The following is a 24873-nucleotide window of genomic DNA, read 5'->3' as shown; positions in this document are numbered from 1 at the left end:
GGGGGTTGCAGGGGGCATTAGGCCCCCGTTAGGTAAGAACAGGGCTTTTAGGTTAGGTTAAGGGAAAGTTTAGGTTAGTTAATGTCCCTTTTTATTGAAAATGTGAGGAACTGGCCACTGATGTACAAAGGCTCTGCCATCTTTTTTCTTGTCAGAACTGGTCTCGGGCTGTATGTATGATAGTGGCCACCTGAATGTATTGTGGCTAACTTAGAATACAGCAGTGTGAGGGGGGTCGCAGAGGGGGCGTTAACCCCCTGTTAGGTAAGTAAATAAGGACACGGCTTGTGGGTTAGGTCAGGGGAGAAAGTTGTGGAATGATCTTCCTAATCGGGTAGTTGAATCAGTAGAACTTCAAAAGTTCAAAGTTGGAGCAAATGTTTTTATGTTGACCAGGCTGACATGAGTCTTTTTATTGTTTATATATGACATATCTGTTCTTGACATTGTTAATAGTTTATGTATAACATATCTGTTTTGACATTGTTACTGTTTTTAGAATTATTTATTGTTAATTTGTTCTAATCATTTATTTCCATATTTCCTATCCTCACTGGACTATTTTTTCCAATTGGAGCCATTGGGCTTATAGCATCTTGCTTTTCCAACTAGGGTTGTAGCTTAGAAAATATTGCCGTGGTAAAGGTAAATTATATTATTCAAAATGATAAAATATGATAAAATAACATCATATTATGGTATGTTGGATCATTGTAAAGAACATTTTTTAGGGGTGTCTGTAGTTTTTGGGGACAGGGCAATATCTTTCTTATTACTAGCCAAATCGTTTTTCATTATGGGGAAGATGTTCTTTACAATGATCCAACATACCATAATATGATGTTATTTTATCATATTTTATCATTTTGAATAATTTTGAATAATATCATAATTTACCTTTACCACGGCAATATTTTCCAAGTTCAGCATGGTCCAAACGCAAGTCACGGGTAGCTCCTGCTTAGTTTCCAACTTTCCCGATAGATTGGGCACGTGTCATCCCAGTCTAAGAAACGTTCGTTTTTACAATTTAATACTGTCCCGTCAATCTACATATTTAAACCTTTGTTAAGTTTGTCGTTGTTAGGGACACGTCATTTATAGTGATATTTGATACTGCTATGATAATTATCATGAATTATTAGGTTAGGAAAAGGTCGTTACAATGCGTCGTCCGCTGAAGCCACGGCCAATACTCGATCGTAAAATTTCCCGCAAGCATTGTTCCCTGCCTGACTATAATAACACCCGTTTGGCGGCGCTCGGTTCGTCTATCAGCTGGTGGCGCAATCTTGAACAGTTATCGATGTTCAGACTTATGTTTTCGCTAATTCCAACAATCTTCATTTTTAACCTCTTGTTAAGATTGTTATTTCGTTGGGACACGTCCTAAAATTATGCAGAATACTATTTTGTTTTATATACAACCAAAGGTTAGGCTAGCCAACATCTAGTTCAGATATTTCGTTAGATAAAGCCAGTGTCAAACATAGCAACCGAACTAAACTTTTCGTTGGCCGCGTGATTTCAAATTTTTAATCCCCCCTCCCCCCATATGACCCGAGATTGAACTGGAGTCGACCCTTTTTAACTCTAACCGCCGTAATGGGTAGACGTGTTTCGTACAGTTACTCTTTGAGCGATATTGTTGAGTTTATCACTCATATTGATCAAATTGATTCGATTAAGACTCTAAGGTTTACTCGAGTTACTCTGAATTTTTTCATTATTTATTTCGAGAAGGCCTCTTAGGGGATTTTAGGGGTCCATGTGAGAAGTGTACAATTGATGTTGCGACATCGAATGTTAAGGTAAGCCTGAGTACTTTTTTATTATGACAATGTGGTTAAGATATAATTTTGAGTGCTGCCCATACCTTTTTTTGTGTATTAGAGAGACTTACGAAGGGGGTCCGGGGGCTTGCCCCCGGGTAGGGGTAGTGACCTTGGAACTACTAGGTTCGGTTAGGTTGGGTTTGTGGGGTTTGTATGTTAGCGACAGTGGTTGGGGGGTCGCAGGGGGGGCGTTAGCCCCCCAGTTAGGTCACGAGGAAGGTAAGGACATGGCTTGTAGCCCAGGTTAGGAGGGAAATTTTGGGTTAGTTGTCCATTTTTCTCGCACGTTTCCGACATCCATGACCAGAGTGGTCCTAGTATGTAGATTGTTGGGACAAGCATTTGCAAAACTAGTGAATTTAATATTATTTCATTCCGTGATCATTCCCTTGAAAAATAGCCAATTTCGGACTTTTTTTACTCGATTTTCGGCGGGTTCAAGGGCTGCCCCCATAAACTACAAAGGCTCCGAATACAGCAGTGTTAGGGGGGTCGAAGAGGGGGCGTAAACCCCCTGTTAGGTAAGTAAATAAGGACACGGCTTGTGGGTTAGGTTAGGGGGGAAAGTTGTGGAATGATCTTCCTATTTGGGTAGTTGAATCAGTAGAACTTCAAAAGTTCAAAGTTGAAGCAAATTTTTTTATGTTGACCAGGCTGACATGAGTCTTTTTATTGTTTATATATGATATATCTGTTCTTGACATTGTTAATAGTTTATGTATAACATATCTGTTTTGACGTTGTTTCTGTTTTTAGAATGATTTATTGTTAATTTGTTCTCATTATTTATTTATTTCCATATTTCCTTTCCTCGCTGGTCTATTTTTTCCAATTGGAGCCCTTGGGCTTATAGCATCTTGCTTTTCCAAGTAGGGTTGTAGCTTGGCTAGTAATAATAATAATAATAACAATAATAATGTCCGTTTTTAATCCACACGGGAGGAACTGGCCGCTGATATACAAAGGCTCCCTGGTCTCCTGACTTGGGGAGTACTTATAAAAAAAATTAACTGTGTGAATCAATATATAGTTTAGGGAATGAAATTTACATATAGCCACGGAATACTGTATTTTCCATAATGAATTACAGATATAAAACTTTTGGGTGTTGACAAGATGTTTACGAGTGTTTGGTACTTGAATTGAGGTCCCTAAAATGATGAGGAACTGCCTGAAATAGGCATAATTGAGTCTTTTTTAGTAAACCTGGCATTGATCCAAGTTATCTGTGTTTGTTCCTTAACATAATGCAAACTTTTTACTGTTGATGATAGTATGAGCAAAGCTTCAATGTCTGCTTAAGCTTTAAGTGAGGTAGTTGTAGGACCCTCCCACCCACCAAGTAGCGTAACTTTCATTTTGTTTCTGTCCGTTGTATCAAAAGCACATAATGAAATAGTATAATTAAGAAATATATAATTTGTTCTCTGGTCTTGGTTAGTGCCATAGCCTCTGTACCATGGTCATCCACTGTCTTGGATTAAAGGTCTCTTGCTTGAGGGTACACTCATGCACACTATTCTATCGTATTTCTCTTCCTCTTGTTTTGTTAAAGTTTTTATAGTTTATATAGGAAATTTTTATGGTGGTACTTTTCTTTAAATATTCTACTTTACCTTGTATCCTTTCCTCACTGGGTTACTTTCCCTGTTGGAGCTCCTGGGCTTATAGCATCTTGCTTTTCCAACTAGGGTTGTAGCTTAGCAAGTAATAATGATAATAATGATTTAATGCAGTAAGTAATACGATGTTTGTAATATGAAGAGGGACTATTTGTCGAATTTTCCAACTGAAAATTGTTGGCATATGAGTTAGGTTAGGTCCACCCTAGGCCAAAATTGAACAGAATTTGACGTGCAAACCATTGAGCTTCGAATAGCTTCTTGGAACCTATTAAGTGTGTAAGTTGAGGACTTTTCTTATCTCGCTATTTTGATCTTGCAGTGACTAAAACACAGGACTTGATGGCTTGGGTACTGGGTAGAGATTGCCCTTTATTCATACCCTACATGGGACTACATGATACCACATCCCCCTTATCACATACAAAGAGTTAATTACACATAATAACTAATCTGGCATATAAGTACAAAGAGATAAACGGTGAAAGTTCCATATTCAAACGTATTCCATTGTTTTCATTCCTTCACAATAAACATGCATAGTACAATTGGTGATTGTGGATATTAACCATTTTACCCCCAGGCTATTTGGAACTTTCCAACCCTTAACCCCCAAGGGTTATTTTTTTTTAAGCACATTTTGCAGTATATTTTTTTTAAATTGCTCTGACAGCCTTAAATTTTGTCATAGAGAGGTCAGGTTGGTCTCATTCTCTCAGAAAATCCCTGAATTTTTTCATAAAATTATCAAAAATATGAAAAAAATAATTTTTATAGCATTTTTTTGCAAGGACGTACCGGTACGTCCATGGGGGTAAAGGGATGGCTTTTGTGAAACGTACCAGTACGTCCTTTGGGGGTAAAAGGGTTAATTACTTACTTTTCTTATACTTAATATATATATAGACATTCTTATGTTTATGTATATATTTGAGTATAGAAATACAGTAAGTTTCCTTTTCAGTGTTTGTGCTGTGTGTGTGTAGTGGGGGGGTATATATTATTATTTAACTTAACACTTTATGGGAACTTATGGTATGTGACCACGTTACTTTCAATATACAGTATCTGGATGGGGTTTTCACCAGCCGGCCTGACTTGGTGTACACCGCTGTCGGATATGTAGTGTTATCACTAGTTGCGGGTCTTTGGTGGGTTCTTTCGGTCTCACTAGGTGGCGGCAGCGATATATCGGTAGGTCATGGTGGAGGCTGTGGTGATGATGTTGGAGCCTGCTGCCGGGTGTTGGACGGTTCTGTGTTTGTCGCGAGCGGTGTCGGACGGATGTGGGACCGGTTCCTCCCGAGGCACGCTCCGTTTTGGGCTTCCACAGTGTATGATTGGGGTTCTTCTGACTGGTTGTTCGGTTTGGAGGTCTGTGAAGTGCCGTTGTGTCCGATTTGGTCCTAGGCGATCCTGGAGGTGGTTGCGGGTCGTATTGTGTGCGAGATGTGGTTCGTATCGGCCTGGTAGGGTAGTGGTCACATTGCGATCAAACATGAGCTCTGCGGGGCTGGTTGTCTCGTTGTCGATCGGGGTGGCCCGTAAGTGGAGTAATGCAGTATGCATATCACTGCCTGTCCTAAGGCATTTTTGGATGATCGCTTTGCGAGGCTATTGGACTGAGGGTAATGTGGGCTTGATGTGATGTGCTTAATACCCCGGGCTTTTGTGTAGTCCCTCATTGCTGCTCCCGTGTATTGAGGTCCGTTGTCTGAGACCAGGGTTTTGGGGCATCCGAACAGCGAATACAGGAATTTGAGGTAGGTTGGCCACACTTTCAGATGACAGGTTTCTAAGTTCGGTGACTATCGTGAATTTTGTGAAATAATCAGTTGTGATCAGATATATCTTGTAGCCAATTTGGAAGATGTCCGAGGCGACTTTGAACCAGGGCATTGGGGGAATGTCATGATGCGTGGTTACACTAGAACTTTGCTGGGGCTGGTACTTCTGGCATATGTCACATGCCCTGACCTTGTCCTCTATATTCTTTGCGATGTTGGGCCAGAATACACACTCCCGTGCCAGGGCTTGTGTTTTTGTGATCCCTTGGTGGGACCGGTGGAGCTGGTCCAGTATCCGGCCTCTGACCTCTTTTGGGATGATAACTTGTCGCCCTTTGAAGATGACTCCGTCTTCCACAGCAAGGCTTTCTCTGTATGAGAAAAACTGGTGGATATCGGAGTGACAGCCTTTTACTGAGGTAGGCCAACCCTCGATGATAGTATGCTTGAGAGTGCGCAGCACTGGGTCGGTGTCCGACCTATGGCGGACCTCTTCCAAAATCTGGGGACCAAATTTTATGAGTGTGACTGATATCACATCGATTTTATCTAGTTCCACTCGTGTGTCCAAGGGGATTTCCTTGTCATTTTGTGGGTTAGGAAGGCGTGATAGGGCGTCGGAGAGTACAATGGTTCGTCCTTCCTTGGACTTGACCCTCATGTTATACCCCTGTAGTTTCAAGAAAAGACGTTGTAGTGTAGGTGGGGCACTGATCAGTAGCTTCTCCCAGATATTAACGAGGGGTTTGTGGTCAGTGACGGCTTTGAAGTCTCTTCCGTATAGGTAGGTATGGAATCGCTGTACGCCGTGTACTAGTCCAAGGTCCTCTCGCTCGATATTGCTGTAATTTGCTTGCGTTGGTGTCAGGGCTTTGCCGGCGAAGGCTATTACCTTCCCGTCTTGGATGAGGGCCGCTCCGAGGCCTTTTTGCGATGCATCGACTTCAAGAGCCACGGGTCCAGTTGGGTCATAGTAAGATAGCGCGCTTGATGGCGCTATTTGGTATATCAGGTGTTGATAGGTGGAGTCTGTAGTTTCTCTTTGTTGGAGGGTGACGGCATGTTATGCAGGTCGTGTACCTTTGACGGGTCTGGCATCATTCCCTTGCTGGTATAGCGTGGTCCGAAAAACTCGATTTCTGGTTTCGAAATGGAGCATTTCTTCGAGTTTAGGCTGAGCCCTCGTTGGGCTGCACGCGGCATGAACCCCATCAGGTTTTTGTCGTGTTCCGACTGGTCTTTCCCACATATTGCCACGTCATCGGCAATGCCAACAACACCTGCGAGATTCTCGATGATAGAGTCCATCCTGGCTTGAAATATGTCCTGGCTTACATTCAGCCCGAATGGTAGTCTTGTCCAACAATACCGGCCGTGTGGTGTTCGGAACGTTGTCAGTAGTTGCGAGTCCTCGTGTAGCGGTATACTCCAGTAGCCTGCTTTGGCGTCTAGCTCGGAGAACACCTTCGCTTTGGAGAATACCGGGTTGGTCTCTTCTAGAGTGGAAATCTTGTGGGGACATCTTTTGAGGTTTTGGTTGAGCCGCTTGGGGTCAAGGCAGATCCGTAGGCTTCCATCGGGTTTTGTGACATACACGAGGCTGCTGCACTAGTCTGTGTGTTCCGTTACGCGTCTGATAACCCCCTCTTTCTTCATAGTGTCAAGCTCAGACTTGATGCGGGGCTTCAGGTGGATACTCGCCTTACGGGGCGGATCACAGAAAGGTATCGCGTCATCCTTGAGGAGGAGCATCGCGGGCTCTTTTAGTTTGCCGATACAGTCAAACTGTGCTGGGAATTGCGCTTTTAGTTGCTCGACTGATCTAAATAGGGCCTTGTTGGCTTGGTTGCTCAGGTACTCCAGTAACGTCGTTGACACTGATTTCCACAATACCAAGTTTTTGGCACGAGGGAAGGCCAAGTATGCCTGGACCAGACACATCGACCACGAAGAACTTTTCTTGCGAGACTGCTGGGTTGCTGAGTTTGCGGACGCTGAGCATTAGTGACCCCAGGCAGGGAATATTGTCGCCACTGTATGATGTTAGTCTTACTGATGGTTCTGGGGGTAGTACGAGGTTGGTGGGTGCATCACCAAACATATGCTTGTATGTCCTCAAGGGCAGCGTATTGCCTCTGGAACCCGTGTCGATTTTGAGTTTCAGGGGCCCATAGGCTGGGGTGGTTTTCATGCTTGACCATGAGCTTTGAGAATGCTTCTCGTTTCGTTGCCACTCCTATGTCGGATATCGTTATTATGTTGAAGTTTGGCATATAATCTGTTTGCTCATCAAGACTGGGGTTTTCGTTAACCATAACTTCGTGTTGCCTGTGGCTAGGAGCCCAATTTGGACTTCGGTAGGAGCGCCCTCTTGTCTTGCTCTGGCGTTGTGTCTGCTGTGTGTTGTCTCCTGGCACTATTCTGCGTCCGACAGTTTTGCGGCACATCTTTTTCCAGTGCCCCTTGATGCCACAACCACTGCATCTATCATTGTAAGCGGGGCATGATCTTATGGGATGCCTAAGCCCGCACTTCCCGCAGGGGTTGTCCGGGGTTTGTGGTTTGTTCCGTGGCTCGATGCTTTCCCTTCGGATTGCATCCACGTTGGTATGGCCTGTACTTGCGTTCTCAGAGCTCATATGTATGGAGCGTAATGATGCCGTGGAGGCCGCAATGGCCTCGTATTCCCGACCTTTCGATTTAGTTAGGAGTTCTTTTCAAAATTCCTCGAATTGTGTTCGTAGTATGGTCATTTCGATAAGTCGTTTGTTGAGTTCTCTCTCTTCAAACTCGCACTTTGTCGCTTTTTCACGGAGTCGGGCCAGGAATTGACTGATTATTTCGGCAGGTTTCTGTTTGGTATTTGCGAATGCGAGGCCTTGAACTCGGAAATTTATTTTGACCGTTACATCGACTTCACTTTCAATAAGCCTTCATATGTTCTGAGGCACGCGTTGCTTCTGTTCAGTGAGGCCGCTCCATAAGATACGCCTCATGCCCTCATCGCCAAGGGCGATTTTAATTTTAGTTGCTTGCTTGGGTCTGTGACTTCCTGGTCTTCGAGGTACAAGTTCATGCCCCTTGAATGCACGAAACGACTCGGCCAGGGGCTGGTGAGCCCAGTCCATACTTGGGCATTTAGGCTGGGCCATTATTGGATTTGGTTTCGAGAGGGTGTTACACAATAGATGGATAGTGGTTGAATTAATAACACAGTTTACGGTTCACAAAGAGACACATGTAATAAAGGTATGGAAATCACTACAGCATTTGGCTGGCAAGCTTAGGGCATCGGGATTCAACTGGTCTACTGTTACGTGTGTGAGTGCAACATCTTGGAAGTCTTAGTATCTTAGATTATAGTACAATCTACTGGGTTTACAATGGGCAAAACAACGTGGATCGTCAGGTGTGCCTTGTTACATAATTATAACAGTACAAGGCCCTTTTTCCTCTTTTCTTTCCCTTCACTTGGAGTGTGGCGGTATTGCTGTTACTTGCCGGATAGGACTTTGATGCAGGTAAACCTCCCAATGGAGCAACGTACGTGTGGGAGAGTATGGATAGAGATATATGCAAATCCATTTCCTACTGTATCCATGCATTAACAGACACCATATTTGTATCGGTAGAAGTTTTTTCATAACTTTTTGTCAAGTTTTGGCAGAAACCTGGCTTATCACCCGGGACATCTTTTTCTGAGGTTGTTATAAGGGCGGCAGAGGTCAAACTTTGGCTCCTTTTACCTGTGAACACTTTGACATCCCGGGAATTGAACCAACCAGTTTGGTTATAGGGACTTCCTGTCTCCTCGTTATAAGTCTCCGGTTAAAGGACAAATATTTGTATTTGTGAAGGAATGAATCACTCTTCCCAAATAGACAAACCTGAGTCCTTTTAACTTTCTTCCTCAACTGCCCTTCAAGTCCTAGGTTAAGGTCAAAGTGGCTTTTCTGTAGCCTGTCTGGTGGACAGAGCTTACCCGCCTCCTTGCAGGGAGTGCCCACGTCATTTTATAGATACTGAGAGTCAAGTTCCAGCTCATATTAAAGGACTCAAGTTTGTATAGTTAGGAAAAATACAAATTACTAAAAGAATATCTTGATTTTGATTTTCTATTAACTGAAAGTTGAGTATTGAATAATGAATAATTACCCAGAATATTAATCTTTGATAAAAATTAGGGACAGTATTTGCCTCAGAGCACTGCTTAGTATGCATGCAAGATACTTTTAATGCTAAGATCTCAACATTATTAGTAGTACTGATTTACGTGTTATATTTTTTTTTGTCTCATTTCAGGTCTCAACAGAAATGATGCTTTGCGTAAGCAGTATGCGGGAAGTAGGAGAGAAGAGTACCCGAGTCTTGATGTTTACTCGGAAAGGGAGAGATGGCAAGAATATTGGTTGCCACTAATGCAGTTGTCTCATGAAGACACCACCCTACATCTCTGTAGTAGAGGTAAGAAGGATTTGAATTCTTACCTTTACGTAAAGGATTTATTTCTAAACCGCCAAGTTTCTTAAAAGTGATTGTAATGATAAATTCTGTTAGGTCTATTAGAGTATTTTGTAGAGTAGTTTATGCAGGAAAGCTGCATTTACAAACATAGTAGGCCAGCATATCTGTTAAACAGCGGCACAGCAGTATCTAGAATGGTAAACGTGTTGCCTTAGTTCAACGGACAGTTATTTGCTGGCTGGATTTGCTCTCCTCAGATAATGTTTGTGATATTAAGTAATGTAAATATCTTTTTGGGAATGAATTGAATCTGGTTAAATCATTTTTAAAACTATTTGTTCTTACATGAATACAAAGCATTGTCCTCTAATAGAAAGAATGATTTCAGCTGGAAAACATCTGGTAAAACTTTTGATAAGGTGATAGTTGTCTCTGGCTGGCAGAAGGTGAGCCCCTCCCTTATTAAAGGCAACTGAGCACTTGCTTTGGTATTGGTTTGTACCGCACGTGTATTACACACGCTCGTACACTGGAAAGGTATTTTCTGTTTTTTGTATATTGTCGTTATCGCTTTCCCCTTGCACTGATGACCTGTTCGTGCCTGTGTGTTCTTGAATGATTGTGTTTGAATTTTTATGTCGTTCTTGATGGGAACCGGTTGTATGTATACTCTTGATTTGTCCAAATAAAGTTACTGTAGTTGCATTTGACTCATCTCTCAGTCACCTCCTAATGGCTCACTTGCACATTGATGACCAGCGAAGTGACCTGTCCCTCCTGCCAGCCCCCCCCCCCCCCCTACTGCTATGCCTTACTGTTTTAAGATGCTGCCCACCTAACCTGCCTTTTTGGCACATGCTGCCCCAATGAAACTACCGCCCTTCACTAGCAGAAAAGTGTTCGCCTGGTTCCAGCATGCCGAAGTCCAGTTTTGTATCAAAGGCGTCATGCACCAAAGCATATTACGTTGTCGCGGCGATCCCCAGGATAATTTAATCTTGGCACTTATATAAGCACTGAGAGGCCAAGTTTTCTTGCACAATTGTCGGCTAGGATTCTCTTAGTTTGCGGACCATCTGGCGAGTGCCCTAAAGGTAATAGATTCTTTGATAAAACTTTGAAATAATAATATTCAAGAAGACCCATCGATAAGAGTCACTGAACTGTGACTCCTACAATTTCTCTCCCACTGGGAGAAACAGTGTAGTATTGAGAGCCTTACCCTAGGATAAGAGATACTTTATTAGTATGTTCTCGCTTCATTCGTCAGGTAATACAGTAGGATACGTACCTGGAATGTAGCCATCCCAAAGTAGAAGGATCGATACACACTACATAGCTCACGGAGCTGCTACCTGCTCTCGGTTCCGACGAGAACAAGCACGCACTACCAGTAGGAATAAAGGCTGCCGTCTTTCTTGCCTTCAGCACCGGCAGGGTGAAGAAAAAGATTTCCAGGAGCACCGTTTTCTCTCTTCGGAAAGCCATCAGACGGGCGGATCCTGCATCTACGTAGGGAGTAAAGGTAATTTCCCCAAAAAACTTACAAAATCCAAAGTCTAGGTTCTTCATCAGCCTTCAGGAAGAGTCTCTCAGCGGGTGGAGTCTGGAAATGTCAGACAATCTTCACCACTCACTATCATGAGGGATATACACACAGGTCCCTGAATACTTTTACCCTCGGTCCGTTGGTATCTGCTTAGCAGGTTTGTAGCGAACATAACTCCCTCACAAGACAAGAAGAATCCCGTTCAAGGTAGCGGTCTCACGTAATTCTAAGAGGGACGTTTTCTTTTCCTTCGCTGGGGTGCAACGGACATGGTGTTACTTGCCGGATCAGACTTTGATGCAGATAAGCCTCCCAACGGATCAACTTATGAGTAGTATGGATCTCGATATATGCAAATCCATGTCATACAATGACTACATTAACAGATGCCGTATCCTTATGGATATAGGTTTTTCCATAACCATCTGTCAAGCTTTGGTAGAAACCAAGCCTATCATCTGGGACATCTTTTTCTCAGGCTGTTAAAAGGTCGGGACGGGTCATACTCCGTCATCACGTGAATGAAGCCAGCCAGTTTGATTATAGGGATTTTCTCCCTTCTTATTATAAGTCTCCTGTTTAAGGACAAAGATTTGTGTTTGTGAAGGAAAGAATCAAAATTCCTAACTACACAAACCGGAATCCTTTAACTATCTTCCTCAAGGGCCCTACGAGTCCCAGGTTAACATCCAAGTGTCTTCTCGGTAGCCTATTTGGTGGGCGGAGCTTAACCGTCACCGTGCAGTGACTACCTCCACCTTTTTAGGAATCATGAGAGCCAAGTTTCAGCTGCTATTAAAGGACTCAGTTTTTATAGTATAATTAGGAAAATTACAAATTACTAAAAAAATTATCTTGATTTTCAAATATTCTGTGTCAGGTTATTAAGGCAAATACTAATTAATTGATGCTAACTGAAAATTGAATAATGAATAATTGCTCACAGAATGTTAATCTTTAATGACAATTGGATATTTCCCTCAGAGCAAGGCTTAGTATGCATGCATGATACTTTTAATGCTAAGATCTCAACATTTTTAGTAGTTCTGATTTACGTGTGACTCATTTTTTTTGTCTTATTTCAGGTCTCGACAGAGATCGAGCTTTGCAGAAACAGTTTGCTGAAAATATCTTAAAAGATAAAGGACACAGGTACAAAATCAAGCTGTACCAGAAAGAATGGAGTACCTTAGTCAAACAATTATACAGTATGTATGTATATCAACATTACGAAGGCGACGGAAACAGGAAGAATTTCTCAAGCTTGAGATATTACTCGACCGGGACAGTCGATCCAGAAGTTCTGACATCTACTCCCCATAGTTAGCACTCGACTCCAGATCCTGGTGGCCTTTATGGAATTCCTCAGCCAGAGACATGAATGGCAAGAACTTGGCTGTCAAATGCAGATTTACCGCCGGCAATGCAAATCTTTCGTTCAGGCTGTGAGAAAATGTCATCAAAACATCACTTAATCTCTCTAATATAGGTAAGAAGGATTTGAATACTGTTCATATGAACAGTAAATTCATCATATTTCTTTATATAAAGGATTAATTTTTAGGCTTTTCATTTTCATAAGAGTGATTATAATGATAAATTCTATTAGGTCTGGTATTATGTGGGTTAGCTTATGTAGGAAATCTGCTTTTATGGACATGGTAGTCACAAGCCAGCATATTATTATTATTATTATTATTATTATTATTATTATTATTACTTATTATTACTTATTATTACTTATATCCAATAAACTGAGGTATAGTTGTATGTGAAATGGTAAACATGTTGCGTTAGTTTAACAAACAGTTATTTGCTGGTAGGATTTACGCTCCTCAGATAAGGTTTATGGTATTAAGTAATGTAAAGATCAGTTAGATCAAATCATTTTTAAAGCTATTTGTTCTTGTACGAATACAAACAATTTTCCAACAATTAGAAGTATGATTTCAGCTAAGCTGGAAAACATCTTTTAAAACAAGGCAGTAGTTTTTGGCAGGTGGAGGGTAAGCTCCACCCAAACAAAAGGCAACCGAGTACTCACAGTACAGATGTACTCTGCTACTCCATAAACTGTTTTCTCGTTTTTTAAAAATAATGATAATATACTGTAATAATAATAATAATTATAATAATAATGGTAACGATGTTTATTGGACAAAAAATATCTACATACAAAAGATTTACAAAAAAGATTCAGTCCAAGCCCATGTGGAGCAGAGCTCTTTGATTTGTGCGTCTGATCGTAGGGAGACTACAAGGTGACGGGCAGATTTGTCCTGGTAAACCTGTTTGTAACTGTGGCAGTATTCTGTACAAGCAATCATCATCTCTGTAAGTTTTGCCGACAGCGAGTACAGTGACCTTCGGAAGGCAACTGAGGCTTCCATCAAGGGAGAATTGACATCCATTAAGTGACAATGGTCAGAAATGGTTGGGCTGCTTGGAAGTACGGGACGATGTAGTCTGGTGGCTGAAGGACGAGAAACTCATTAGGAAAACTCCACTAGATTCCTCACCTTTGGAAACACTGATGTTCAGAGACACATCCAAGGATGGAGGGGCAGTGCACACCTCAGGATCTAGACCTTTGGGATATAGAAATGGAAGCAGCACTGATACCATTGCAAGCTTAACAACAGTGTTTGAATGGTTGTTCACTGGCGCTGATGGACGACAACACTACTGTAGTGGCCTGCTTAAACAAACAAGGGGACACTGTTTCAAACCCTTTGAAAGTTAGGAAAGCAGACGTACGTTTGGGCAGCTGACGACACAGTAGAGCTGTCAGCTAGGTCAATTCTTGTACTTGAGGACACGCTCATTCGCCAGGGACATATGGTAGTATCGTAGTAGTTTTCACATTTCTGCTCTGTGGAAAGGCTTCTTGATCTTTGGGGTTTGTCAAACAGATGAACAAGAAGCTACGAGTATTTTTCTCGCCAGTTCTAGACCTGTCGGCAACGTTAGAGGATACTTTTGGATAACCCTTGAATAACATGAATGCATTCGCCTTCCCACTTTTCTTTTGGATTTGCCGACCAATTAAGAGACTATTGACGACATTGTATGAAAGGATGATCCCGATGGACACCAGCTGAATGCTATCCAGACTTTCTGATGCTCCGCGTCTTGGTACGGCGAGAACTACCCCATGGTCCACCCTCCTCTGTCAGCCCAACCTGCATTTGTACCACATCTCAGTATCTTTTATCGTTCATCGCGGTTGGCAACTACCCAGCATGTCCTCCGAGTGAAAGGGTTTTTGTGAGGCACAGCACAGAGGTCTGGATACTTGTGAAGATCATCAGTAGCAGTCTACCAGGGGAAGTGGACCTTCTTCTGTGATTGATTTCCTGCTTTACCTTTGTTGGGAAAGGCTCATCCAAGTCTCCAGTGTGGAAGTCGTTCACTTCAGATGGAAGGGCTTAAACCTTTCTTCTTCAAAGGAGTCGTCTGTGATCTTGGATAGCTTCGAATAATCTTGTCCACCTAGCGTGTAACGTCACTTGAGTTCTCGTGTCTCTTAAGAGACATTTTGAGATGGGAGTCATATAGGAATCTAAATTGAGTATAGTGTATCTTTGGATGAGATCATGATGAGGGGTAGATGGAAATGGTTTGGTCATGCTCTTCGCACTCCCCAGGAGAGATTAGTTCACCAGACGTTCAGCTGGGCTCCACAAGACACTAGAAGAGTTGGAAACCCAGGCCTACATTGCTGAGGACTATGAAGCATGAAGTAGGAGACGATGAATGGAGAAGTATTGAATTAAAAGATCAAGATAGAGACAACTGGCGAGATCTAACCGAGGCCTTTTGCATCAATAGGCTTAAGAGGAGATGATAATGATATGATATCTGAATATTGGTCCAGGTCTCATTGATATGTCTGTATTTGATTGTGTGTGAGTAATTCAGTAATAAACCTATGTACTCTTCATGCCTTAGCTTATTCAAGTCAGGTAGTTTAAAGTACATACTCTGCACCTTTGTTTCACCTGTATACAATGGCGTGCCGAGTAATTTTGCGTATTTCCGTTGTATTACGGTAGTACTGTAATAGTTGGTTAATGTCATATGGCATTTCATTTCTGGAGTAGAGAAGGATCAGTTTCACCGCTAGAGGTTCTCAGGGTATTGAGTACATACTTAGATCTTTGAAAACTGGACTTCTGTGCAGTTCTAGCGTGTGGATATTTCCGCTACCCCAAATTGGGCCAACGTAAAGTAATTGGTCTGTAGTGAAATAATTATATATTAACCCTTTTACCCCCAGGCTCTTTGAAAATTTGCAACCCTCTACTCCCAAGGGGTTATTTTTTTCCCCAGCACATTTTGCAGTATATTTTTTATAAATTGCTATAACAGCCTTAATTTTTGTCATAGAGGGGTCAGGTTGGTCTTATTCTCTTGGAAGATGCCTGAATTTTCTCAAAAAATTATCAAAAATATGAAAAAAAAAATTTTATAGCATTTTTTGCAAGGACGTACCGGTACATCCATGGGGGTAAAGGGATGAATTTTGTGAAACGTACCAGTACGTCCTTTGGGGGTAAAAGGGTTAAGAATGATATTGTGATTTTAAGAAGAAAATCTTTAGACTATTAATGTGATGGAAAACATGTGAACAATAACAGTTAAGCTGGATACATGTGACTATTTTTTTTTAATCCTTAGTTATGTTTTTAACGCTATTGAGTTGTAATTTATCAACGTAGAGCTTTTATTAGTACTTCGAAGCGATGGGTATTTGAGTGTGAGAATCTCCGCTTAAAAACTTCATGAGTCTTCATGTTAAGTAGAAGAATTTAAGGAATAAGTAGTATTATGAAATTATTATTTGAATGACTTCAAAGTAGTTAATGCAAGAAATGCTAAAATTCATACTTTTCTTCACAGATTTTGAACTCTACGATGACTGCCTGCAGAGATACAATATTCAGCTATTGCAAAGGAAGGAAGCTGAAAGCATGTTTGTATGCTTATTTACACATCTCGGGGGCACTGTGGCTCATCACTTCCCCACTCAACTCCACAGTGTGATGTGTTGTTCAGTCTTTGGATAAAGACACCACTCTACATCGCTCTAATAAAGTTAAGAAGGATCTGAATACTAATGAACAGTAGACTAATGATAATTCTTTATGTCTGTTTACCAAGTCCCCTCCCCCCAATTTTGGGGGGGGTAGTGGATATCGAAAAAGGAACAAAAGGGAACTTTTCCAGGGATTCAGTCGGGTTATGTCCCCTGTGGCCCCAGGGGCATAACATAAATTAGAATAACGTCGACGTATCCCTGCGTGTCGTAAGAGGCGACTAAAAGGGACGGGACGAGGGAACTGGGAACCCCCCGCTCCTGTAATTTTGTTCCTAAGAGATATCATTCTTTTTGTAAAGGATTAGTTTCTAGACTGCTAAGTTTTGTAAATGTGATTATAAAAATGAATTCTATTAAGTCTGGTATTTTTAAAGGTACTGTATTGTGTAGGTTTGCATTTCTCTCACGCCTTGCATTCATGAACGTTTCAGACCCCAGCCGGCATATCCGTTAACCCTTTTACCCCTAAAGGACGTACTGGTACGTTTCACAAAACCCATCCCTTTACCCCCATGGACGTATCGTACGTCCTTGCTAAAAAATGCTATAAAAATTATTTTTTTTCATATTTTTGATAATTTTTTGAGAAAATTCAGGCATTTTCCAAGAGAATGAGACCAACCTGACCTCTCTATGACAAAAATTAAGGCTGTTAGAGCAATTTAAAAAAAAATATACTGCAAAATGTGCTGGGAAAAAAATAACCCCTTGGGGGTTAAGAATTGGAAATTTCCAAATAGCCTGGGGGTAAAAGGGTTAAACTGAGGCACATCTGTATTTGGTATGTTGCAGTGTTAGTTAAGTTAGTTTAATGAACAGCCATTTGTTAGATGAATTTGTTGTCCTCAGATAGTGTTCATGCCAGTGAGAAATATAAAAATCTCTTAGGTAAGGGATAAAAATATTATCTGTTTAAATCACCCTTTTAGAGTATTTGTTTTTACACAGAAATCATTATCCCTTACTAGCCAAGCTATGACCCTGGATGGAAAAGCAAAATGCTACAAGCCTAAGGGCTCCATCAGGGTAGGTAGTCCAGTGATGAAAGGAAGTAAGGGAATAGCAAGTAAACTATACAGTATATAAGTAATGAATAAAAATACATTAAATATTTTAGGATAAGTAATAGAAGAGGAAGACCCAGGCCTACATGGCTACATGGCTGAGGACTATGTATTGTTAAGTAGGAACCGATGAATGGAGAAGTATTGATTTAAAAGCTCGAGATAAAAACGACTGGTGAAATGTTAGAAAATTGGTTTGTAGTGAAATAATTATATTTTAAGAATAATAATGAAATTGTAAGAAGAAATTTTTTAGCTCATGACTATAAAAAGCCCTTTCTGAGTGGGAATAGCTCGATGTCGTGAAAGGGTTTGCGTATCGCCATGATCAGCCAAGCTGTACTAGTCTGGGCCACCCATACTAGGTTGGTTTACAGTGAACAATCAGATGAAAATCTCCCACCGTCACCAAGCTGCACTGGCCAATGCAGTGATAAGAACATGCCAAATCCCAGATATAGATTAACCCTTTTACCCCCAGGCTTTTTGGAAATTTCCAACCCTTAACCCCCAAGGGGTTAATTTTTTTCCAGCACATTTTGGTGTATATTTCTTTTAAATTGCTCTAACAGCCTTAATTTTTGTCATAGAGAGGTCAGGTTGGTCTCATTCTCTTGGAAAATGTCTGAATTTTCTCAAAAAATTATCAAAAATATGAAAAAAATAATTTTTATAGCATTTTTTTGCAAGGACGTACCGGTACGTCTATGGGGGTAAAGGGATGGATTTTGTGAAACGGACCAGTACGTCCTTTTGAGGGTAAAAGGGTTAACATGACTGATGCCTTTGTTCTGAAGTGGACTAGAAATGGCTGCATTTGTTGTATAAAAAGCAAGTGAACAGCAACAGTTGAGCAGAGTAAATGTAGGTGCTATTATAGTATGCTATCTACCGTTGATTTTGCTATCTACCACCCTTCTCTGACTATAGTATGATACCCACCATCAGTCCCTAAGGGTACGGTCTACTTGCTAATCCGCCTCTAATAAGGAGGATCACTACTGACTTGATAACCCAACCTAACCTAACCTAACTCAACCCAACCTAACCTAACTTACAAACTGCTTATAATTATGCACCCATGTACTAACCTAATCTAACCCAACCCAACCTAACTTACAAACTGCTTATAATTATGCACCCATGTCCTAACATAGTCTAACCCAACCTAACCTAACCTGCAAACTGTTTATAATTAAGCACCCATGTTATCCATCCAATAAATATTATTAAACTATCATTAAAGTCCAATGAGGATAACATACTGGTGGTAAGTAATCTGTTTGGTAATCCTCATCAAACAGGAGGATTAACATTGACGGCAGATAACATACTTTGTGGTAGATACCATACTATAATAGAAATTCGACGGTAGATAGCATACTATAATGGCACCTAAATGTAACTGTTAATGTTGCCAAGAGTCCTTCATTCTGTTTTTCATATTATTGAGTAATTTATCAACACAGTTTTTATTACAATGTTTTGAAATGACGAGCTATTTTAGTGTGATATTTTTCACCTCATTAGTCTTCATACTTTAACCCTTTTACCCCCAAAGGACGTAATGGTACATTTCACAAAACCCACCCCTTTACCCCGATGGACGTACCGGTACGTCCTTGCATAAAAATGCTATTTAGATTTTTTTTTTTTGCGTATTTTTGATAATTTTTTTGAAAAAGTTCAGGCATTTTTCAAGAGATTGAGACCAACCTGACCTCTCTATGACAAAAATTAAGGCTGTTAGAGCAATTTAAAAAAAATATACTGCAAAATGTGCTGGGAAAAAAATTTCCAAAGAGCCGGTGGTAAAAGGGTTAACCTATTCAAGTACACAAACTTAAATGATGCCAAGAAACTGTTTGTAAAAGTCAAATTGCTGTAAGTTGAATTTTTGAGAAATTTAGACCTAACCTGAACCCCATCCCTATGAGTTCCAGCTACAAAATTCAACAAATAATCAAGTTTCTTATAAAATAGATATTAGGTTATCACAAATGTCGTTTTGCCTGCTGTATTAAATGATATATCTTACTACTGTATTCCTTTAGCTTTGATATTTTCAGTTGTATTTTTCTCTGTATCTCCGAATTTTTGAAAGTCAAGGACCTTTTGTATATAAGAATTCAAGGAATACATTATTATAGTTTTTGAAGTATTTTATTTTGGTTGTTCATTGCTTCTTATATTGTTTATTTATCTCCTTATTTCCTTTCCTCATTGGGCTATTTTTCCCTGTTGGAGGCCTTGAGCTTATAGTATCTTGCTTTTCCAATTAGGGTTGTAGCTTAGTTAGTAATAATAATAATAATAATAATATTAAAGATAATAATAATCACTTTAAATCAGTTAATGAATAACATGTTAAAATCGCAATTTTCCCTTACAGATGTTGGTGCGTTACGGCCGCATGAAGAGAATCGACCGAAGAGATTCCCACCAATTCAAGCATCCCCAAGGACGAGAATTTCATCAAGAACTCGCATCTGATCCATCTCCTTGGCTCATCTCTACTACAATTTTTCATCCCTTGACGGATATGTCTGTATTTAGAAATAATTTGAAAGAAATTTATATATAAACTTATTAGCTAAAGTACTATTATTAGGTGAACTGCTGGGTAACTTTATTGAAAGATGAAAATAAGTGATCCTATGTCAGACTTGAAAAGAATAGCGTAATACTTGGAAAGTCGTAAAGGTGTATTGTATGTATCATTCTCTGTATGAGAAATATTAGGTATTGAGGAACAGGTGTCTGTAGCTTTAGTCTGTACATATCAACTGAAGAGTAAACCATTTTTTAATATGTTATACTGTACAGTATAGTTATATCAAACTATTTATATATAGGTCCTCAACTTACAATAAAACAATATTTTATCATTTAATACAGTAAGAAAGATAACATTTGTAATATCCTGATATTTATTTCATATGAAACCTGACTATTTGTTAACTTTTGTAGCTGAAAATCATAGGTATGGAATTCAGGTTAGGTCTAAACTAGTCCAAAATATAAAAGAATTGGACTTACAAACAATTTGTCTTTCAAACAGCTTCTTGGGATCAATTAAGTTTGCAAGTTGAGGACCTGTAAGGGAATGTGTAGAAAAGCATTTGTTTTATCCGCTGAAGATAGGAGATACAGAAAGATATGTACTGTATGAAATAATGTATATTAGATACAGTATGTGAACTTGAAGGTATTCGATCTCGTTCTAATTCTATTTGATGAATTTAGTCTTAGATGTCCATAATTGTAGGGATTAACAAAAGGTTATTACTGTTTCATAAAAAGTTTTAGCTTTTTGAGATAATCAGTTTTTTCAGCAGAAGGGTAAAGTCAAACCTGTGTGTTTACGTAATTGTATATAAGCCTACAATGCTTTAAGTCTGAGCTCTGTAAGAAACACTTAAACCTAAATGAGCTTTATGTTATGATATATCACAGATAACTTTATAGGCGTCATAAAATACAGGGATTGGTGAAATCATTGTTAGTTCCGTATGTGGGATACAAACCTTTTGCTATAAATAGCTAAAGGCTTCTATCGTTAGGAAAGATACAAATTATTTCCATAATTGTCATTTTTAGAAGGAAGACTTTTGATAGTTTCTGTAGTACTGTACTTGTTCAGGTTTCATTAGGGTCGTAGTTGAATTTCTCCACGATTTAACGCATTCAGTAACAAGAAACACGCTAAAGGGAAGGGATAGCAAAAGTCATTATTTTCAGAAGGGAGAGTTCTAATTGAGTTTCCGTAGTACCTGCTCAGGTTTCGTGGCCGTCGCGGTTGAATTTTTCTATAGTTTAATGTGTTCAGTATTGTTGAAAGGAACTTAGGAGCAAGAAGTAACCTTAAAATAGTATTTTGAACTTACAGAATTCATCTGCTAGGAGCAAGAAGTACCTTTAGAACAGTATTTTGAACTTGGAATTCATCTGCAAAGGTCACGTGATTTACAAATCTAGGCTTAATCACCGATAAAGAATTATTCTCATCAAGCACCTATAGTTCCATGCATTTATGTACTCCTTAAGCAGACATCCTGGCATTCTGTTCCTCAAGTGTATTCGAATTGTATCTGATTTTTAGGGCTTACTAGGTATGTTTATAACATTATTAATAGGCAGAAATACATTTAGGTTTTTATGAAAATTTCCATTTAAAAATATTCCTTTTTAAATTTTAAGAATTAACCCAGTCTTAGAAAAAATCCATTTCATCTGAATTGTGTAAAGTGATTTTGTAGAAAATAGATAATGGTTTTTAGTCTCTTCAGCTGTGATAAATGACTTTTGTAAACATATTTTCACCTGTGTAAATAGATAATGTTTTTTCTCTATTGCTAAAATACTTTTAAATGTATTTTGCCTGTTAATAATTCTATTAGGGTTTGATATTGTACATATACTGCAGAAGTGGTAACACCTCGCTCAATTGAAAAGGTCCCTAAACTTATCTTATAGTCATGGCCTCTGTATCACAGTTATTGGCAACATTGATTTATTAATTTTCTCACTGTTTTCCATACTGTATTTGCTTGTAAGAGGATGATGTCACCTGTGAGGTGTATAGACCAATTGGTAAGGGACCTCAGATAGTGGGTTTAACACGCCCCAGTTACTATACCGACACCCTATAAGGGTGAGCGAGCTGGGTATATTCCTGCCATTCCATGCAACTTTTTTCTCTGGTATATTTAGCAGTATTTATACCTTAGAAATGGTGCTTTATAAGGAGCATTTCACGGAGCGACACAGGTTGAGCCCAGAAATAGATTTTTCCTTCGTCAAAATCCGTTCCATAAGAACATTGACTATCCATCATAGGTTTATATAAAAAAGTCAAAGTATTTTCCTCAAATGATATTTATACATCTATTTTTGGGTGTCTTTTAGCCCATCATTAATGTCTGCTAAGGTTTTAATTTTTCCCTGTATTAATGATTTGTCAGAGAGGATAAAGGTACCGCTCAGTCTCTAAGGAGCTTGCGATTGTAAATTCGGTTCTAAACACGTTTAAACTAACCGATCGGCACAAAATATGTCGGTATAGTTTTTCTCGGAGTATATGCTGATACAGGGCTATCATATACCAGACTTTCTTTTTTTTATAAATCTTGTTATGCAAGTTTATATATACACAACTGAAATTTCATTTGATAATAGCTTGGAAGTCGTTCTGATTTATATGTTGTGACAGTTTGTAAGTACAATTATTACATAGCTGTGATAAGTGTTTCTTCCTATGGTTTTTAATCTGGCTTCACAGATTGCCATTATAGGTCCTTAACTTACAAACTTAATTGGTTCCAAAAAGGCTGTTTTATAAGTCAAATTATGTTAAATTCTGTCCTAGGGTAGGCTTAACCTGAAACCCGTGCCTATGATTTCCAGGTACATAAGTCAGCAAATAGTCGTGTTCTTAGGAAATAGATGTCAGGTTACTGCAAATGTCTTTTTACTTACTATATCAAATGATATATTGTTTTATTACAGTAATTTCTGTATCTTGTTTCTATTAGTTTCAATTTGATTTGTTTGTATCTCCAAAATGTTTGTAAATCAAGTTTTTAAGTCGACTTTGTCAGTGGGGGACCTCTATCAGGACACATCAGAGCACTGCAGTTGTTCAGTACCTTCTTTGAAGAGACTTTAACCCTTTTACCCCCAGGCTTTTTGGAACTTTCCAACCCTTAACCCCCAGGCGTTTTTTTTTTTCAAGCACATTATGCAATATATATTTTTTAAATTGCTCTAACAGCCTTAATTTTTGTCATAGAGAGGTCAGGTTGGTCTCATTCTTTTGGAAAATGCCTGAAGTTTCCCCTAAAGTTATCAAGAATATGCAAAAAAAAATGTAAATAGCAGTTTTTGCAAGGACGTACCAGTACGTCCATGGGGGTAAAGGGATGAGTTTTGTGAAATGTACCAGTACCTCCAATGGGGGTAAAAGGTTTAAAATCCCCACTGGAATAGAGACCTAGTCAGATTCCTCCAAAGAGTTCAATCAGTTGAGAAGTGTGCATAGAAGAAAAGGCTTGTAATCAAGATTTCTTTGAAGGTCTTTCATGATTAGTTCATAGGGAGAGAGGTTTGAACACTGTTGGATGAATTTCTAAGTTCCTCGTAAGGTTGTACGTATTCCTGGAATGAGAACACATTCGTGCTTATTTCCTTAAGTAGAAAGGAGAGGATTCTTTATTACAGATTGCAGTAGTACCCCAGTGTACGAGTTTTAATTTCTATTCCAAGAGCAAGCTCGTAATATTAAGTAATCATGATTTAGAAATTTTTTCCCATAAGAAATAAAGGAAATTCACTCATGTATTCCATAAATACACATAAAAACTCATTTTTAAAGGTTTGTAATGGAATTGAGTGAACAAATTATAACCCCTAACATGATAAAGGTGAACATCAAGTGAAATCTTTGCTTTTTAGACCAATACAATGCTCATAAACTAATTTAAATCTTTGTGCTTGTATACCAATTTGCTTTTACTGTATGCTAAATGACTCGTATACCGAGGTACTACTGTAGCTTCTTTATCTTTATGATTGTAGGGAGGCATAGAATCTAAGAAGACCTTCATTATTAGATTTTTAAGCTCAATATATATTTCCCATATCTGAAGTACTGTGATGAACAACAAACGTTTGTGAAGTAAATTTTTATTTCAGTCAGCCTGATGAAATATTGATATACATATTAATAGAGTTATAGAATTTGCTTCCTTGTTGAATGAGATACTTTCCATGAGAACGTAGCCTCATCTTTAGAGGTTTTGAAGGGGACTTACTAAACTTTTAAAAACTGCATCGTAGAGGGATCTCATGCTTGAAATGTTTATCCTTTTATAGTATTTCATACCCAGAGGATAAATGATCTTCAAAGGGGATTCCTTGAACAGTTGTGGGATCCGACAGATTACTAGTACCACCAAACCAAAAGTTATTCCCAACAAGTTTTATTTTTCCGCTAGTAACCCTCTAGCTTTTAGGTCAGCCGGACTCTTTGATCAACTACAGTCATGCCAGTGTAGTTGAATCAGTGTAACATACAAACCCAGGTTTATTATTAAAATCAATAGCCTTTTCAACAAATCTCACCAATCAAGCCCTTAGTAATAACTTGGGATTTTTTCGGTTAGGTTTGTCCCACCGTGTGTGGGGATACAGGCTCTTTGGCTGGCAGCCCATAAAACTTGGGATTCATTTAAGGAATTGTGTGGCATTGGCAATTTGTGAGTACAGTTTTCCAGAGTTTTTTTTTATTACATTGATGATCCAATGTTTTTTTCTCTGGTTTTTAATCTGACCTCACAAATTGCCAATGCCACACAATTCCTTGAATTCAGAGTACTGTAAACTTTTACGGTACATTACCTTTCTTGCCGAAGTACAGTCTAAGGGGTAGGATAAGTAAGGAGCCGTTACAC

The 24873-nt window shown here is 39.3% G+C and overlaps 1 long non-coding RNA gene across 1 annotated transcript; it reads left to right on the top strand.

The window, feature by feature from the left end:
* Positions 1–9550: 9550 nt before the first annotated feature.
* On the top strand, positions 9551–16349 carry LOC137635947 (uncharacterized). The gene is made up of 3 exons (XR_011042864.1): positions 9551–9708; positions 12343–12746; positions 16160–16349. It is a non-coding gene; the product is annotated as an uncharacterized lncRNA (long non-coding RNA).
* The last annotated feature ends 8524 nt before the right edge of the window (positions 16350–24873 follow it).

This window comes from Palaemon carinicauda, unplaced genomic scaffold, assembly GCF_036898095.1.
Source record: "Palaemon carinicauda isolate YSFRI2023 unplaced genomic scaffold, ASM3689809v2 scaffold20, whole genome shotgun sequence".
Taxonomy (NCBI): Eukaryota; Metazoa; Arthropoda; class Malacostraca; order Decapoda; family Palaemonidae; genus Palaemon; species Palaemon carinicauda.
Note: the sequence above shows the minus strand (reverse complement) of the source record. Positions and strands in the feature narration are given on the sequence as shown.